Here is a 17,521-nt window from a genome sequence, read left to right on the forward strand (position 1 = left end):
TTGCTAGATTCCGGGATACTAGTTTGACCTAGCCGGAAGACCTAGTTCCCTCAGTTTTCAGGTTTCGGTCAAAACTACAAACTTGTAGATCTATGTCTTATGGAACGCGGGGCAAAATTTCAGGTCATTCTGAGTTATGTAGGCCAAGTTATGGTCATTTTACTATTGCTGGTCAAATTGCACCAAAATTGGTCATTTTAGGTCACTTTAGGTCATTTTAGGTTCGGCCAGTTTTTGGACCCGAACTTGTGCAAGCTGTTTGACTTGCTTATGGTCATTTCTGGGATTTGGTGTCTTCATAAGACTTGTAGATATGGGTCTTAACTATTCATGGTTAAAATTTCAGGTCCATTGGACCTGTTTTGGGTGAGTTATGGCCTAAACACTAACTGCTGCCCAAATGGTCAATTTTCAGGCCTCATTTGCACTTAATCCGGATTTGGTCATTTTTCAAGCTATCTTGCAAGCAGAATTTTGGCAAGCTTTCTTCATGAAAGTTGGCACATTTTGTGCCTAGTTTCATCTCTAATTGGTCTCATACCAATTGGAGTCACACACTTAAAGTTATAGGCCTAAAACTCAAACTGCCTTATTGAAATTCTTGCATACACATCAAGCATCACTTTTAACACTCACCAAACTTAACCTTCAAACCAATTCTGGTTGTACCACAACCTAAACATAATTTATAACATATTATAGGTCATTTTGGCAGCTTACAATTACATTCAATGTACACCAACAAGTGCAGAATTTGTCCAACTCAATTTACAATAATTCAATCACCAATTCATGCCCATTTACATGTCCCACTTTACACCACCATACATACACTCAAACTGCCATAACAACCAACACATTTCAACACCATTATTTCATAAACCAAGCATGAATTCCAGCATTCCTCAAGAGTTAACAAACTGCCACAATGGTACATTTACATTCCATTAATTTCCAAGCTTTAAATTTCATTTCACATTTACATATGTCGCACCTTACCCCTTTGTAAGGCATAACATGATCCCGTAGAATACTTAATGAACTACCGAACTTCACCTACCGATAACTCATTAAGTACCTTACAAGGGATTTTAAAACAATTTTCTTACATTTTAGAAGTGGTGAGCATTTTGATAAGAATTTAAAATCATTTATTCAAGTTTAAATACTAATAAAAATTTTTGTCCATTTTAATTTTGCCGCAAATTTTATAAAAATTTTGATAGAGTTCCCTCTGTATTTTGAGAAACCAGTTCTTCAAAGACTTGTAAAAAGCACTTCCAAAAATATTTCACAACTCCCAACCTTCAATAATTCTCAAATCAACTCAATTCAAGGCACTTCAAATAATTTCACAATACAAATCAAGATTTCTCATCTCAAAATATTTAATATCTTCATTAACAAAACATAAAGTAGGAAATTCATATGTACAAATATTAAATTACCGTAGAAAATCCAAAATAATATTATTACAATTTATTTTCAACTGCTCAACTACATTGATATATATAACATTTCCATATTTACATCAAAATTATCTACAAAGGTATAAAATAATACCCGTACAAAAGCTTGATGTGATCTTCAACTCAGTAGCAGCTCACTCTGCTGCTTTTTCTTTGCTCTTATCTGCGATAGCAAAATAAGCCATCGCTGAGTGCAAAAATACTCAGTGGTGCACAATAAAAATTTGAAATGCCATAAATAAATCATTCATTGCCAAACATACTTTAATTATTTCTCAATCACATCTCACAAGTATCCAAGTTCATAATAACACCATTTTGTCAAATAATCTATTAAACACAGTTTAGTCAAACAATTTCATAAACACAGTGTTGCCGAGTCATACACAACTTAAGCCATGACACAAAATTTCCGATCAGTGCCGCGTTGTACACCATGACAAAGCAATCTCAACCCCATTAATCGAAGTCAATGAGGGAGGTGGCTAGCTAGCTAAGGAGTACTCATTCGATCTACAACCTCAACTGGTAAGCCAGAGAGGGAGGAAAATAAACAATCTCAACCCCATAAATGGAGGAGGAATAATAAGTAACTGTCATGCTAAGTGTGAATCAAAAATCCATTTCAAACATTTCATTCAAATATTGCATACAAAAATCAAATCAATTTCCAAAGTTACAATTTGATCACAAGGTGGCAACACAAAAGTTCATAAATTCATAATGCGTACTAAATCAATTTTTCAAGGATAAAATGCTTAAATAGGGTTTATTGTGCACAAACCTCAAATGAGTCGTCCCTTAGCCTCGACTCGGTTCCTCGAGTTCCTTCTCGATATTCTTTTCAACTGAAACACACAATTTTACAATGTTTCAGTACTAGAACTGAACATAAATCCAAAATAAATTTAGCTTCAAAATGACTCAAGCTAGGCAGGTCAAAATGACCCGAAATTTTACCAGTAATTAGATAAGATGTAGATCTAAAACTTTCATGAAGAACACCAACTCAAATTATGCCATTAACCTAATCAAATTATTGAGCAAAGTTGAGTTCTTGAACACTAAAGCTATGATTTCCATTTGAACAGTAAAGTTCCAATGGCTATAACTCTCTCTAGAAAACTCCGATTTAGGCCATTCTTGAACCTATGGAAACCTAAGACATAGTAGAACATTTCGTATGAAGGAAATTAGACCAAATTATGGACTTAACTTGATCAAATTACTGAACGAAGTTGGATCAAAAATCTGTCAGAACCAAAATAGCAGTATGAACAGTGCACGTGAACAGTAACTGTATTTTGGCCATAAGTTGAGCTACAAAACTCCAATTGGGGTGATCCAAAAATGAGAATACACTTAAGACAATAAGGAACATTTTCTATGAAGGAAGGTTTGCCAAATTCTAACAGTAAAAGGACCAATGAAACAGTGCAACTTAGGACTCCAAAACTGAAAATTGGCAATTTTGCCTAAAAGACCTAAGCTTTGAGAAAATGACCAAAACCAACAAAGTTAATGACCAAAATATGGTATGCGGGTGAAGTTGGAGTTCCCATACCTATTAAGCCTTAAAAAGTCAACAATTTGACTTGAATAGTCTAGTGAATAGTAACCCGAAACACAAAATTTCAAGAACATCGAATTTAGCACGTTAGAGCTAGGTAAAAGTGAAGTTAAATTTATTATTGGATTTATGCAAAGTTATGGTACTGAAACACTGCGAAATTGTGTGTTTCAAAGGGAAAAGAATACCGTGATGTAACCCGAGGAGTCGAGTCAAGGCCAACAGGCGACTCGTTTGAGGTTTGTGCGCAACTAACACTTTTGTTACTTTTCAATTCCAATTTGATTTGAAATAAATTTATTGTATGATTTATGATTTTATTGTGTTGAGAATTTTAACTTATTGAATGAAATTGTATAATTTCAATATAAATTTTCTTATGCATTTAAGGATTTATTGCATTGTTTTGAGGATTGTAAATTTTAAGTTTGATGTGTTGCCAACCTTGAGCATGAATTTATGATGATTAAATATGTTGATTTGCAAATACTTTGCAAATAGAAATTATTTTGAATATGATTTGAAACCACAGTTGACATGACAAAATATGTTGTGAATTCTCATTAGCTTGTCTTATGAGATAACTCCTCCATTTGATGGGGCGAGTTTCTTCCTCTCTGGCTTGCCAGTTGGGGAATGATGTGAATGAGTACTCATATATACTAGCTAGTCTTTGTTTCTCCCTTTTAGCCTCGGTTATTGGGAGAATGTGAAATGTCGTGGTGTACAACACAGCATCTATTCGAATTTTGGGTCATAGGTTCGACTGTGTGTATTGTTGGCAACGCCCTTTAAATTATGCATAATTTGATAAATTGTGATTGAAATAAATAATTTGTTAATGATTCAAAAATTTTTGCATTGTCTCGGAATTTAAAAGAAATGTAAATAAATAGTTACTATTTGATCAAAATGTTATTCGAATGAATAATTTGCATAAATGAAAATGTTGATTTCTGAAGGTCATGGACTTTGAAGAATTTAGAAATTTTAAAATTCTATTTGTTATGAATTGTCAAGCATAAATTGTATTAAGTTTTAAATTATTAGTTTGTACACCACTGAGTTCACCACTCAGCGATAGCTTGTTATGCTGTCGCAGATATAGAGACTAGAGGAACAACAGATTGAGTTGCTGAGGACAGGGGAGCTACCTGCTAAAAGTTATCGGGTATAATTTATACCCTGACTGTAAATATTCATTTTGATGTATGTATTGCTCGTAATTGTATGGACATGTAAAATCGGTCTTGAGCAGCTTGTACAAAGTTTGTATTAAGTTGTAATATTTATTGTAGTTTGAAATTCTCTTAATGTAAATTTTGTAATGATGTATCTAAATTGTTTGGTTTCTAATGAAATATGAATGATATTGATTGACAGTATTTTGAGAATTATTGAACTTGTGAATTTTAGAAATTGATTGAGATTAAGTATGAAATTGAAGCAGTTGTTGAGAAAAATTTTTAGAAGTGCTTTTTACAAGTATTTGAAAAACTGTTTTCTCAAAATACAGAGGAAACTCTGTCAAAATTTTTATAAAATTTGCGGAGAAAGAAAATGGGCTAAAATTTCCAACTAGATTTAATTTAACTAAATGTTTTAAGTACTTATTAGAAAATGCTCACCACTTGTCAAAAATAAGAAAATTGTTTTAAAATCCCTTGTAGGGTACTTAATGAGTTATCGGTAGGTGAAGTTCGATAGTTCATTAGGTATTCTACGGGATCATGTTATACCTTACAGAGGGGTAAGGTGTGAAATGCATGATTTGTGAGACCAGGTTTTTAATTTAATTTATGTCTTTTTGAATATCTATTATTTTCTGATTTCATTGTTTTTTATCTATTTAATGATTTGCTAAAAAGGCCTATTAGTTAATTGTTTGATGAGATCAATTGCTAGTTCGTCTTCATAATCCGTAATTGTTGTGTAAGATTAAACGTGAGCAGTAATTAGGTTTTATTGATTATGATATAAGTTTTCGATAATAACCTAAGGAAACAATAGGATGAATTAAATGATTTATGCTTCATAAATTGTTGTTCAGCTTAACTACTTCCTTTTCTTAAAGCAATTATTAATTTGATGAGGATTGCTTAATACCAATTCAATTAATAATTAGAGTCAACAAGAGTGCTAGGCTCGAGTTGATAAGTATAGGGCAGTTAGGGGTTTTATGATGCACTTGAATTGTATAGATGTTTTTAAGCACAATTGTATACTATCTCATAGCAATTAGGTAAGTAATCTCATGCATAGTAGTTGATTTCATTAGTTTTTATAATTTCTATTGTTAAGCCCTTAATTCCATGTTTTCTGCATCATTTTAGGTGTTTGGGTGAAGTTCGAGTATAGGAGTGCAAAAGGGAAGCTTGGAGAAGTTAAAAGGCTCAGAATTTTTGCTGATACAAAGTACACAGGCCGTGTAAACCAAGCCACAAACCTGTGTAACCTTCTGCCAGACAAAAGCCAGAAAGCCAATGGAGAAACAAAAGTACACGAGTCGTGTAATTGGACCCGTGTAATCTGCAGGGACTCGTGTAAGTCTCTGCCAGGCACAAGCTTGAAGAACTTTCTGAGAATAAAAGTACACGGCCCGTGTAACCAGACCCGTATAGCCAGTGCAGACCCGTGTAAGTCTCTGTGCCAATGCAAGACTCCGTAATTCCACTCCAGTAAGTTACACTGCCTTGGGTCGTGTAGTGACACACTAGCCATGTACCTTGCGGCAGTCTGTGCCAATGCATGCTATGTGCTGGTATCCACTTAGTATTTATTGTAGATATTAATTGAAGGACTGAAAGGTGAAGATTAATATTAGAAAATCAAGATCTTGAACCTAAGAATTCTGACCTAGAAATATGCTGATACCTTTATGGAATTTCAAAATTAGTCAAGGACCTTAAGGGATTTTAATTAATTTGATCGCTGCGAAAGTTGGGTTTAAGTTAATTAGAATACACCCTAGGTGCCTTGAGAGAGGACTTAGGATACCTTAGGACTAATTTCCATCAAGGTAAACGATTCTCAAAACCAGTAAATAAATAAGATAACATCCATAGCAAGATTCAGGTATGAAATCTTAATTCCAGAATTGTTCCAAAATAGATTACTTCATTTTAAGTTTATCATTTTAGTGTTTAAAATAGACAACTTCCATTCCTTCATTGTTCGATAGCCTAAACAGTCAAAATTACTGTGTAGATTGATACTTACTAATCAAATTCCTCGTGGGAACAATACTTTACTCATTACTTTATTACTTGTTAGCAATCCATACACTTGCAGTGGTTGTAAAACTAGTAAACAAGTTTTTGGCGCCATTGCCAGGGATTTTGGCTTTAGTAATATCGAGCGATAAGCAATTTAGCTGATTTAGGCAATTATATTTATTATCTAATTTTGTTTGATTTGTTTTATTCCTTTTCTTTTCTCTCAGGTGCTCGATCTGGTATATGACCAGAACAAGGCTAGAAGAAGAAATTTTGGACTATGATCCGGGGATAGATAGAACTCTGAGAGCCATTAGGAGGGAAAGGAAACATCAAGAGCATGATCAAGAAGATTCTGAAATTCCAACCATGGCCGATAATAATGACAGACTAAGACTCTTGAGAGACTACAGAGCTCCATCTGTCTAAGGATTTTAGCCCAGTGTCACTAGACACACAGTGGAAGCCAACAACTTTGAATTAAAACCAGCATGGCTTCAAATGATTCAACAAACCCAGTTTGTGGGTTCACCATCAGAAGATACACATTATCACCTCCAGTGCTTTCTTGCCCTTTGTGACACATTTAAGATGAATGGAGTGTCTGATCAAGCTATAAGACTTAGAGCATTTCCATTCTTCCTTCAAGACAGAGCAAGGAAGTGGTTACTTTCTCAACCAGTTGGAATGTTCACCACTTGGGAAAACCTCTCACAAGCTTTTCTAGCAAGGTATTTTCCACCTGCAAAGACTGCAAAACTGAGACTTGAGCTCAACACCTTCAGACAAAAGGAAGGTGAATCACTCTATGACGCATGGGAAAGGTATAAAGACCTGCAGAGGGAATGTCCACACCATGGCATAGAGGATTGGCTATTAGTGCAAAATTTCTATAATGGGTTACTACCCTCTACAAGGAGCACAGTTGATTCAGCTACAAAAGGTGACTTAATGGAGAAAACAGTGACATAAGAACTTCTAGAGAGGGTTGCATACCATAATTATGAGTGGTCAAATGAAAGAGGAAATGCAAAGAGAATAGCAGGAGTCCTGGAAGTGGACGCCCTAAGCATGATAAATGCTCAATTTGATCAGCTCACAAGGAGGCTTGATAAAATGCAAACTAATGCAGTAGGGATGAATAGTCAACATGAGGACAGCTATGGAGGAGGATATTCAGAATATAATAGCTTTAATAAACCCTGTACAGAACAAATGAACTATGTGAATAATGGAGGAAACTTCAACCAGAGACAACCCAACAATCCATATTCAAACACTTATAAACCTGGATGGAGGAACCACCCAAATTTCTCATGGTCCAATCAGCAGAACCAACCAATAAACAAGCAATAGGGGTACAAACAGCCAGCACCCCCTGGATTTCATAACAGAGGCCAAAACTTTACACAGCCACTATCGCTTCCTCAACCTCAGCAACCTGAATCGAAGATGACCATGGAATCCATGATGGAAGGGTTCCTAGCAGCTCAACAATAACAGAATGAGTTGATTAAACGGCTAACTTCCAGAATGGTCCAACTTGCTACCCATAACAAAATGCTGGAGAATCAAATTGCTGAGCAAGCAAGTTCTTCAAGTAAGGCTACTAATAAACTGCCTAGTCAACCGGAGATGAACCTAAGGGAGAATTGTAAGGCAGTTACATTGAGGAGTGAGAGAACTCTAGTACAATTAGAGAAAGAACCAACAAAAGAGACCTTAGAAAAATCTGAAAGCCAAGCAGAGAAAAAGGAGGGAGAAGCCTAGAAAGATCAGGAAGAGGAAGCAGGGAAGAAAAAGAAGTTACCAGAGCCATACCAGCCTCCCCTACCTTTTCCTCAGAGATTTCAAAAAGCCAAATTGGACAAGCAGTTTGGGAAGTTTTTAGAAGTTTTATAGAAACTTTATATCAACATCCCCTTCACTGAAGCACTCTCTCAGATGCCATCCTATGCTAAATTTCTTAAGGAAATTCTATCAAAGAAAAGAAAGCTGGAAGACCATGGGACAGTAGCTCTAACAGAGGAATACAGTGCCATACTGCAAAACAAACTGCCTCCAAAGTTGAAAGTGTAACATCCTTACTTTAGCTAATCCGTACAGTCTACTGTTTAGGCGACCAATGTTAGTCTAGGCAGTTAGAATGTTTGAAATTATAATTAGAATAAAATGGGGAGTTATAAAGAAACTAAATAATGCTCATAAAAATCAAGGAAAAATTTTTAGAAACGAAATACACTAAGGTTAAACGAGCCGAAACCCCGTGATGAGTAACCCGAAGGGGAAGTGACGGTGAAGGCCGTTAGCAACCCTAGACCCGGGGGAAAATCTATAAAATAATTGTGGGACTCCAGAGAAGGGTCATTGAGGTTCTTATGGTATTAGAATGCCAAGAAAATGCTCAGAAAATTTTTCAATCGGTAACCACAATTTTGGCTCGTTAAGCCAAACGAATGGCATTTTGGTCATTTCGTCTTCAGAGATGATTTTTGACCAACTTGTCCATTTATGTAAGTGAATTATATGACATAAAATATGAACAAATATTGATGAAAAATTAATTAAAAAATGAATAGGAAAAGGAAGAAGAGAAATTGTGAATAAATGAGATTTATTACCTCATGCTTATGTAAGCATGAGGTAATTAAAATGCTTAGCCAATCAAATTAAAGGAAAACACTTATAATACATAAAATGGGCAGAAAAGAACTCAAATTCTAGAAAATTTCTGTAGCCACTCTTCTTCCCAAAGAAGACACCCCATGCTCCTCCTTCCCTCCTCCATTTTCATGCTTACAAAAGCTTGAATTCCTTAGTCTTTTCTCAACAAAACCCTAACCTAGCAACATAAAACCTTGTTCTTTCATCTTGGTGAGTCTTTTGGGAGCAAAAAGAAGTGAAAAAGAAGAACCCTAGCAATTTGGAATTTCACTCCATTAGAGGTTAGTGACCTAACCTTGATTTTCTCTTTAAATTCATGTTAAAGGAGTATGATTGAGTGCAAAATTACAAAGAAATTTAATAAATACCATGTGTATGCTCATCCCATATTTTCAGCAGCCTTGGTTGGGGTAAGATTTTGATGATTTTCATGGAGCTAAAATGATAGTATGGCTGCCCTTAGTATTAATCTTTTAAGTGGAGTAATGAAATGCAAGTTGTAATGCATAGTTTGAGATAGTTGAGTTAGGGTTTGGGATGAAAATGAGACTTTGATCATGTGATGATGAAAGTAGGTTTTAATGGTCAATTAGTGACCATTTGGTTTTGTTTGAATAAAAAATGAAGCGGGTTGTGTAGTGGGAATTGAGTTTGGTGTGGCTGCCCTTGGTGACCTGCAGGACTGGGCATGAGTCCAGCAAGTTTGGGCATCAATAACTGGAGTTGTAGAAGTTTAATTGGTGCAAGGCCAATTTAATATGAAACTAGACACATAATGGCACAACTTTAGTGAAGAAACCATGCCTATAAAACTAAAACAAGCTGACCTAAAGATTGCCCTAATCCGGGTGACCTACAATCTGCCTGGGTAAAATGACCAAATGAACAGTGTTTAGTCATTTGGTCATAACTCAGTGTAGAAAGGTCCAATTGACTTGAAATTTTACCAGAAACAAGCTGAGATATAGACATACAACTTTCATGAGGAAACCTAACCCAAATTATGACCACAACATATTCAAAAAGTGACTTGCAATCACTGCTCAAATTACTGTAGATTTGGTCAGTCCAGAAATTCTGGAAAAATTATAATCCGGCCAGTTGTGGTTTATGGGCCATAACTTGAGTTACAAAACTCCAAATGAAGTGATTCAAAAAAGGAAATGTAACTAGACAAAATAAGGAACAACTTTCATGTTGATCATTTTGACAAATTCCCACTGAAAAAATGACTAATGGAACAGTAAACACAAAGCTTAAAATCTGAAAATTTTGAACAATTAACATTAAGCTTAGAAATGGTATTGGCAACCAATACCAACAATTTTAGAATGCAAAATGTGGTATGTTGGGAGTATTAAAACCAATGTACCTATTGTCCATGTAAAAGTCAACATTTTGTTGACTAATGAATTGAATAGTAACCCAAAACTTGAATTTCAAGAATTGTGAAACTTAAAAGTGTAATATGCCCTAGTATACCTAGCAAGATTGGTTTGGATAGGTTGGCATGCCAATAGGGTTCTGTTAGCAGTACTGCATATGGCTTCATGCCATTCTGTGTTTTATGGCCTCACATGCCATTCTGTGACATAATAGCCTTTGGCTATGTTGATTTAGTTGTTATATTCGGGGTTTATCCCTGCTAATTATTACAGCTTATTAGTTGTTCTGTTGCACACCAGGAGACACAATGTGACCGATGGTGTAATGGTCTGAGGTACTTAGTACCCAATGCCAGTTTACCCGTTTATCCAGTCCAGTCGACTAGTATGGGTTACTCGGGCAATGGTAATGAATCTTACAAAATTTTAATCGAATAATATCGCAATAAATATCAGAAATTAAGTATACTAAAAATATAAACATACATTCTGCATATTTACTTTATTTTAGTTATTTTATTTTATATTGTCACCACTAAGCAGAATTGCTTAGTGCGTCGCTTTTGCCACGCGCAGGTACTGGAGACATAGCTGGGAAGTCCAGCAGACCTCATACAGGGTGAGCTTTCAGATCTGTACACGGAGTCCAGAGTCACCTCACATTTGCAGTGCATTTGGTAGGACATTAGGCCACTTTTGGTATTTTGGTATTTTGTAATTTGTAAACTTCTGTAATGAATATTATAAACTCATGTAATTATGTTTTTCATGTAATTATTTATGAACTATGTTCAGTAATAAATGTGAGTATTTCTCATTGAGTTGACTGTGATATGAATTGAATTTAATTTTGAGATACTGAAGTCATTTGAGAAATTGTTGAGAATATATTGGTGGTTAACTGAGAATGATATGATGATTTTATTGGAAGTGTTTTTAACAGATTCAGAAGAACTGTTTTTCCAATTTACAGCCAGCACTCTGCCGGATTTTCTATAAAATTTGTGGAAAAATTCAGATTAATCAAAAATTGTAAATAAATAAGTAAAAAGGGTAAATTGAATTAAAATATGATTTGGTGCTCCGGCACACTGTGTGGCATATCTTGCTCGGCTACACTGTAGATGGGTAAGGGGTGTCACAGAAAGATCCAGAAAGCTTCTCCATACCCTGTCTCATTGGCAACAAGAAAATAGACAAGGCCCTCTGCGATCTTAGGACAAGCGTGAGTTTAATTCCTCTATCAATATGCAAAAAGCTGGAGATCGGAGAACTGAGGCCCACGACAATCTCATTGCAATTGGCTAATCGATCTATTAAATATCCAGTGGGCATACTTGAGAACATTCCTATCAAAGTGGGCAAATTCTTCATTCTAGTAGACTTTATTGTCCTCGAAATGGAAGAAGATGTTCAGATCCCTATCATCTTAGGAAGACCATTCTTGGCAACCGCCGGAGCCATCATAGACGTCAAAAATGGGCGACTAACCCTCAAGGTAGGAGAAGAAGAAGTGGAATTCAACTTGTTCAACACAATAAAACACAAATTCGAACCTGATGAATGCTTCAAGGTTGACATAATTGACAAACAAATTGAAGAGGAATTTTATAAGACACATCCTAAAGATCCTCTTGAAGCATGTATTGTGCACAGCCACACAGTGAATGATGAAAACGCAGAAATAGCAGCCTGTGTATAACAATTAGTAGCTCATCCACCCCTACCACCCCTAGCTAAAGCCTCCAAGATGGAGGAGTTAAAGGAGGAACAGCCCAAGATCAAGCTTCAAGAAAACGCTAAACAGGTAGAGCTTAAACCTCTCCCATCCTCACTAAGGTACGCATTTCTGAACTCAAACTCTAAATATCCTGTTATAATTAATACTAGTCTATCTAAGTTAGAAGAGGAAAAATTGTTAAGAGAACTTAGGATCCATAACAAGGCCGTAGGGTATAAAATAGAAGACTTGAAAGGAATCAACCCCTCGATTTGTATGCACAGGATACCCATGGAAGAAAACAGTAAACCCACTATCGAGCACCAAAGAAAACTTAACCCAAACATGAAAGAAGTAGTCAAGAAAGAAATTTTGAAACTATTAGATGCAGGTATCATATACCCAATTTCTTATAGTAAATGGGTTAGTCCAGTACATGTAGTTCCTGAGAAAGGTGGGACAATTATTATCCAAAATGCAAATAATGAACTAATCCCTACTTGGGTGGCGAATGTGCATAGATTATAGGAAATTAAACAGTGCTACTAGAAAAGACCATTTTCCTCTCCCTTTCATCGACCAAATGTTAAAAAGGTTAGCAAAGCACTCTTATTTCTGTTATTTATATGGGTATTCAGGATTCTTCCAAATTCCCAATTCACCTAGAAGACCAAGAAAGGACCACATTCACTTGCACTTATGGAACATTTGCATATAGGAGAATGCCTTTTAGTCTACGCAATGCCCCTGCTACCTTTCAAAGATGCATGAAGGCTATTTTTTCTAATTATATTGAAAATATCATGGAAGTTTTTATGGATGATTTTTCTGCCTATGGAACTACTTTTGATGATTGTCTAGCTAATTTATCTAAGCTATTGCAAAGATGTGAAGAATCAAACCTGGTCTTAAATTGGGAAAAATGCCACTTTATGGTAAGGGAAGGTATAGTTCTAGGACATTTGATATTAGAAAGAGGAATTGAGGTTGATAAGGCAAAAATTGAGATCATTGAAAATATACCACCACCAACATCAATCAAGGGAGTGCGAAGTTTTTTGGGACATGCAGGATTCTACAGAAGATTCATTAAAGATTTTTCCAAAATAGTTAAGCCACTTACCAACCTGTTAAGTCAAGATATTCCCTTTCATTTTAATGAAAATTGCCTTGTTTCTTTTAATAGGATCAAAGTAGCCCTGACCTTAGCACCAATAATGCAGCCACCAAATTGGGAGCTACTATTCGAGGCGATGTGCGATGCGAGTGACTTTGCAGTTGGAGCGGTGCTTGGGCAAAAAAAAGATAAAAAGCTCCATGCTATTTATTATGCTAGCAAGACACTCAATGACGCGCAAATCAATTATGCTACTACAGAGAAGGAATTCCTAGCAGTAGTATTTGCAATGGATAAATTCAGATCTTACCTAATTGGGTCAAAAGTCATTGTATTCATAGATCATGCTGCAATATGGTACCTTTTGAACAAGAAGGAAGCAAAACCAAGGCTGATTCGATGGATTCTACTCTTGCAAGAATTTGACCTTGAAATCAAGGATAAAAAGGGATCCGAAAATGTAGTGGCTGACGATCTTTCCAGGCTGAAATTTGAGTATATAGGAGACTTCGAGGATTTGCCAATTGATAACTCATTTCCTGATGAGCAATTACTTACATTCTCTAAGGCTCCATGGTATGCTAACTTTGTTAATTTTCTTATATGCAGGGTATTGCCTCCAAATATGACTTATCAACAAAGGAAGAAATTCCTACATGATGTGAGATATTACATATGGGAGGAACCTCTACTGTACAAGAGATGTAATGATGGGCTGATAAGAAGATGCATACCAGAGGAAGATATGGAAAGTATCCTTTATTACTGCCATTCATCACTATATTGAGGACATTTTGGCACTTCAAAAATAGCAGCCAAGGTCTTGCAAGCAGGATTTTACTGGCCACATTTGTTTAAAGATGTGAGATCCTTTGTCCTAGCTTGTGATCAATGCCAAAGAACAGGTAACACTTCAAGTAGGAATGAAATGCCACTATATGGTATACTTGAGGTAGAATTGTTTGATGTATGGGGGATAGACTTCATGGGCCCATTCCCCTCTTCCTATGGAAACAAGTATATTCTGGTTTGTGTTGATTATGTGTCAAAATGGGTAGAAGCAATAGCCACACCAACCAATGATGCTAGAGTGGTCACATGGTTCCTTAAGAAGAATATCTTCACAAGATTTGGCACACCACGAGCAATAATCAGCGATGGAGGAAATCACTTCTACAACCAACAATTCGAAACATTAATGAAAAAGTATGGAGTGACTCACAAGGTGGCCACACCTTATCATCCTCAAACCAGCGGGCAAGTAGAAATCTCAAATAGGGAACTAAAGCGGATTTTGGAGAAAACTGTAAACAGATCCAGGAAAGACTGGTGCATGAAGTTAGATGATGCACTATGGACATACCGCACTACATATAAAACTCTAATTGGCACAACACCCTTCCGACTGGTTTATGGAAAATCATGCCATCTCCCTGTTGAACTTGAGCATAAAGCTTACTGGGCAATTCAGATCCTAAACTTTGACCTCAAAGCTGTTGGTGAAAAAAGGCTCCTACAACTGAATAAGTTGGAAGAAATCCGACAAGATGCATACAAAAATGCCAAAATCTTCAAGGATAAAACCAAAAGATGGCATGACAAGTGCATAACAAGGAAGAAAATAAAAGAAGGAGATCTTGTCCTATTATTCAACTCTAGATTGAAACTCTTTCCAGGGAAGCTAAAATCAAGGTAGTCTGGACCTTTTAAGGTCACTCAAGTCTTTCCACATGGAGCAGTAGAAGTGTGGAGCGAAACCTCAGGAGCATTTAAGGTCAATGGGCAGAGGCTGAAGCCTTACTTTCAGGGAGAACCCATAGAAATGGGAGTCAATTACACCCTCGACCATCCTACTGACAGACCATAAACAAGCAAAGTCCAACTAAAGACTATAAACAAGCACTTTTTAGGAGGCAACCCAAAATTTTTCTGAACTTTTCTTCTTTTCCTTTTTTATATTGATTTTTTGTTTCATACTCATTAGTATTTCATTTTGTAGGACCTTCTAGAAAAATAAAAAAAAAAGGGAGTACAGAACAAGAGAGGAGAGGAATCACCAAGTCATAACCACAAAAGAGAAGATTGAACAAAACCGAGTAAGTAGCTCTATTGCTAATCTTTGCATCCATTTCATGTGTTGTGATAATAAAAATTTTCATTTGGGAAAAATTTGGAAAATCAGAAAGTACACGGGTCGTGTACTGGTTTCACACGCCCCATGTTACTTTCTAGAAGTTTGTAAATTTCTTGCAATTTTGGCTCTGAGGGAGACAGAAAGTTACACGGGTCCATAGCCCATTTTACACGGACCGTGTAATGTTGCTAGCAGAATAGCTTGAAGATAGAAAGTTACACGGGTCCTCTTTGTACTTGACACAGGCCGTGTAACACGTCCAGCAAAGCAACTCGAGAGGCAGTGAGTTATACGGGTCCTAGGCCGTGTACTATGATAGAATTTGAAATTGTCGGGCAGAAATTTACACAGCCCTACATATCGGGACTCGTGTAGTGATACACAACTCGTGTATCATGTCGTAGACACGACTCCTGGGGCACGAAATGCGCGAAACAAAGAGTCTTAACGGCTCTTTAAATGCACCCCTTGCATTAAACCAGTTCATAAAGGCAAAACCCTTCATCTCCACCCCTCCTAGTCTATAAAACCTCTCAAATCTCTCCTCCCTTCACCAAACCCTACTCTTCTCCTTCCGAAAAACTCATCAATGGCTCCTGCAAAGAGATATGCGCGAAGAATGGGCTCTTCCTCAAGGCACGGAGGGGAATCCTCACCTTCTCCCCCTCAGCCGATACCCCAATGCCCAAGAACTAGGGCAGCCTCTCCTCAACCCTCTTAACCAGCCCATCCTCCACCATGATCCCAACCACAAGCCGCTCCTCAATCGAAAATCTCCATTCCTTGGGGATTCTGTGATGATGCCCACAAGGCAATGTGCACTCGTCTTCACACCTGGAAAATAAGCTCCACAAAATACATGGATTTGCGCTGCTGGAGCAAATCGGGCTAAAGGATGAAATCAAAGAGCTACTTGATAGCATCGGGTGGACAAGGTTCGCCCAACTCCAGTTCCCAGTATACCAGGACACCATATTGGAGTTTTTGGGCAGTTTCAATGCCACCTTATGGCCTACTGACAGAGAAGATAGAGGCAGAATTAAATTTTGCCTACTAGGTGTCAACCAGGTAATGAACATAGATGAGTTCAATGCCATCTTCGGCTTTAACAGTGCCGGCCACCAAGAGATCCCTAGGAATCGCATGCTCTATAACAACATCAACTTCTGGAGTTCTGTGACACCCCTTACCCGTGTACAGTATACCTGAGTAAGCAATGTCACACGGTGTACCGGCACACTCTATTATACCTTAATTAATTTTTATCATGGTTTTGAATATAACTTGTGAAATATAATATATTTGAGCCATTTATCGAAATTATAATTTATTTGAGGTTTCGAAAATTTTTATAGAAAATCCGGCAGAGTACCGGCTAAAAATGGAGAAAACAGTTCTTCGGAACCTGTGAAAAATACTTCCAATATTCATATTCAATCATCTCAAACTCCAATATCAAAATCTCAATATTTTTCAATTTCGTTTCTCATTCATTCAGCTCATGTAATAGTCATGTACAAGTCACAGATAGATATTCACTTTTCCATTCACAAACACAATTTTTATTATTTACATGAACATCAAAATACATTTCATAAGTTCAATTACATATGAGGAAATAAAAGTTAGTTACAAAATACCAAAATGAAACCTAGTGTCCTACCAATGCACTGTGGATGGTGAGGTGACACGGACACTATGCAGAGCTGCAGGACGGTCTCACCCAGTCTGCGGTCTACTGGGCTCTCGATCAATATCTCCAGAACCTACGCGTGGCAAAATCAACGCGCTAAGTAATAATGCTTAGTGGTGCAATAATAAAATAACAGGAAATAGCAAAAAATAAATATGTATTGAATGTATATGTCGTATTTGTTTGTGTTTGTTATATTCATTTATTTCGTTAACTTTGTCCACTTTCATTCTTTTGGTTGCCCAAGTAACCTATACTGAACGACTGGACTAGATAAACGGGTAAACTGGCACTGGGTATCAAGTACCTCGGGCCGTCACACCATCGGTCACATATGTATCTCCCAAGATGCAAATGTAACAGCTAACAAGTCAGAATAATATGAGGCATGAGGCCAAGTCTCAACACAATGTCAAAATGGCTAAAAGCCATAAAATCATAGAATGGCATAATGCCATGTGCAGTAGTGCTAACTGAACCCTATTGGCATGCCAAACTATCCAAACCAATCTTGTTAGGTATACTAGGGCATTTGATACTTTTGAATTCTTCAA

At 36.6% G+C, this 17,521-nt stretch overlaps 1 non-coding gene across 1 annotated transcript; it reads right to left on the reverse strand.

Moving 5' to 3' along the window:
- Positions 1-7,010: 7,010 nt before the first annotated feature.
- Positions 7,011-7,117, reverse strand: LOC131178843 (small nucleolar RNA R71). Its single transcript, XR_009147851.1, has one exon. It is a non-coding gene; the product is annotated as a small nucleolar RNA R71 (small nucleolar RNA).
- Between the last annotated feature and the right edge of the window lie 10,404 nt (positions 7,118-17,521).

This window comes from Hevea brasiliensis, chromosome 3 (assembly GCF_030052815.1).
Source record: "Hevea brasiliensis isolate MT/VB/25A 57/8 chromosome 3, ASM3005281v1, whole genome shotgun sequence".
Lineage (NCBI taxonomy): Eukaryota > Viridiplantae > Streptophyta > Magnoliopsida > Malpighiales > Euphorbiaceae > Hevea > Hevea brasiliensis.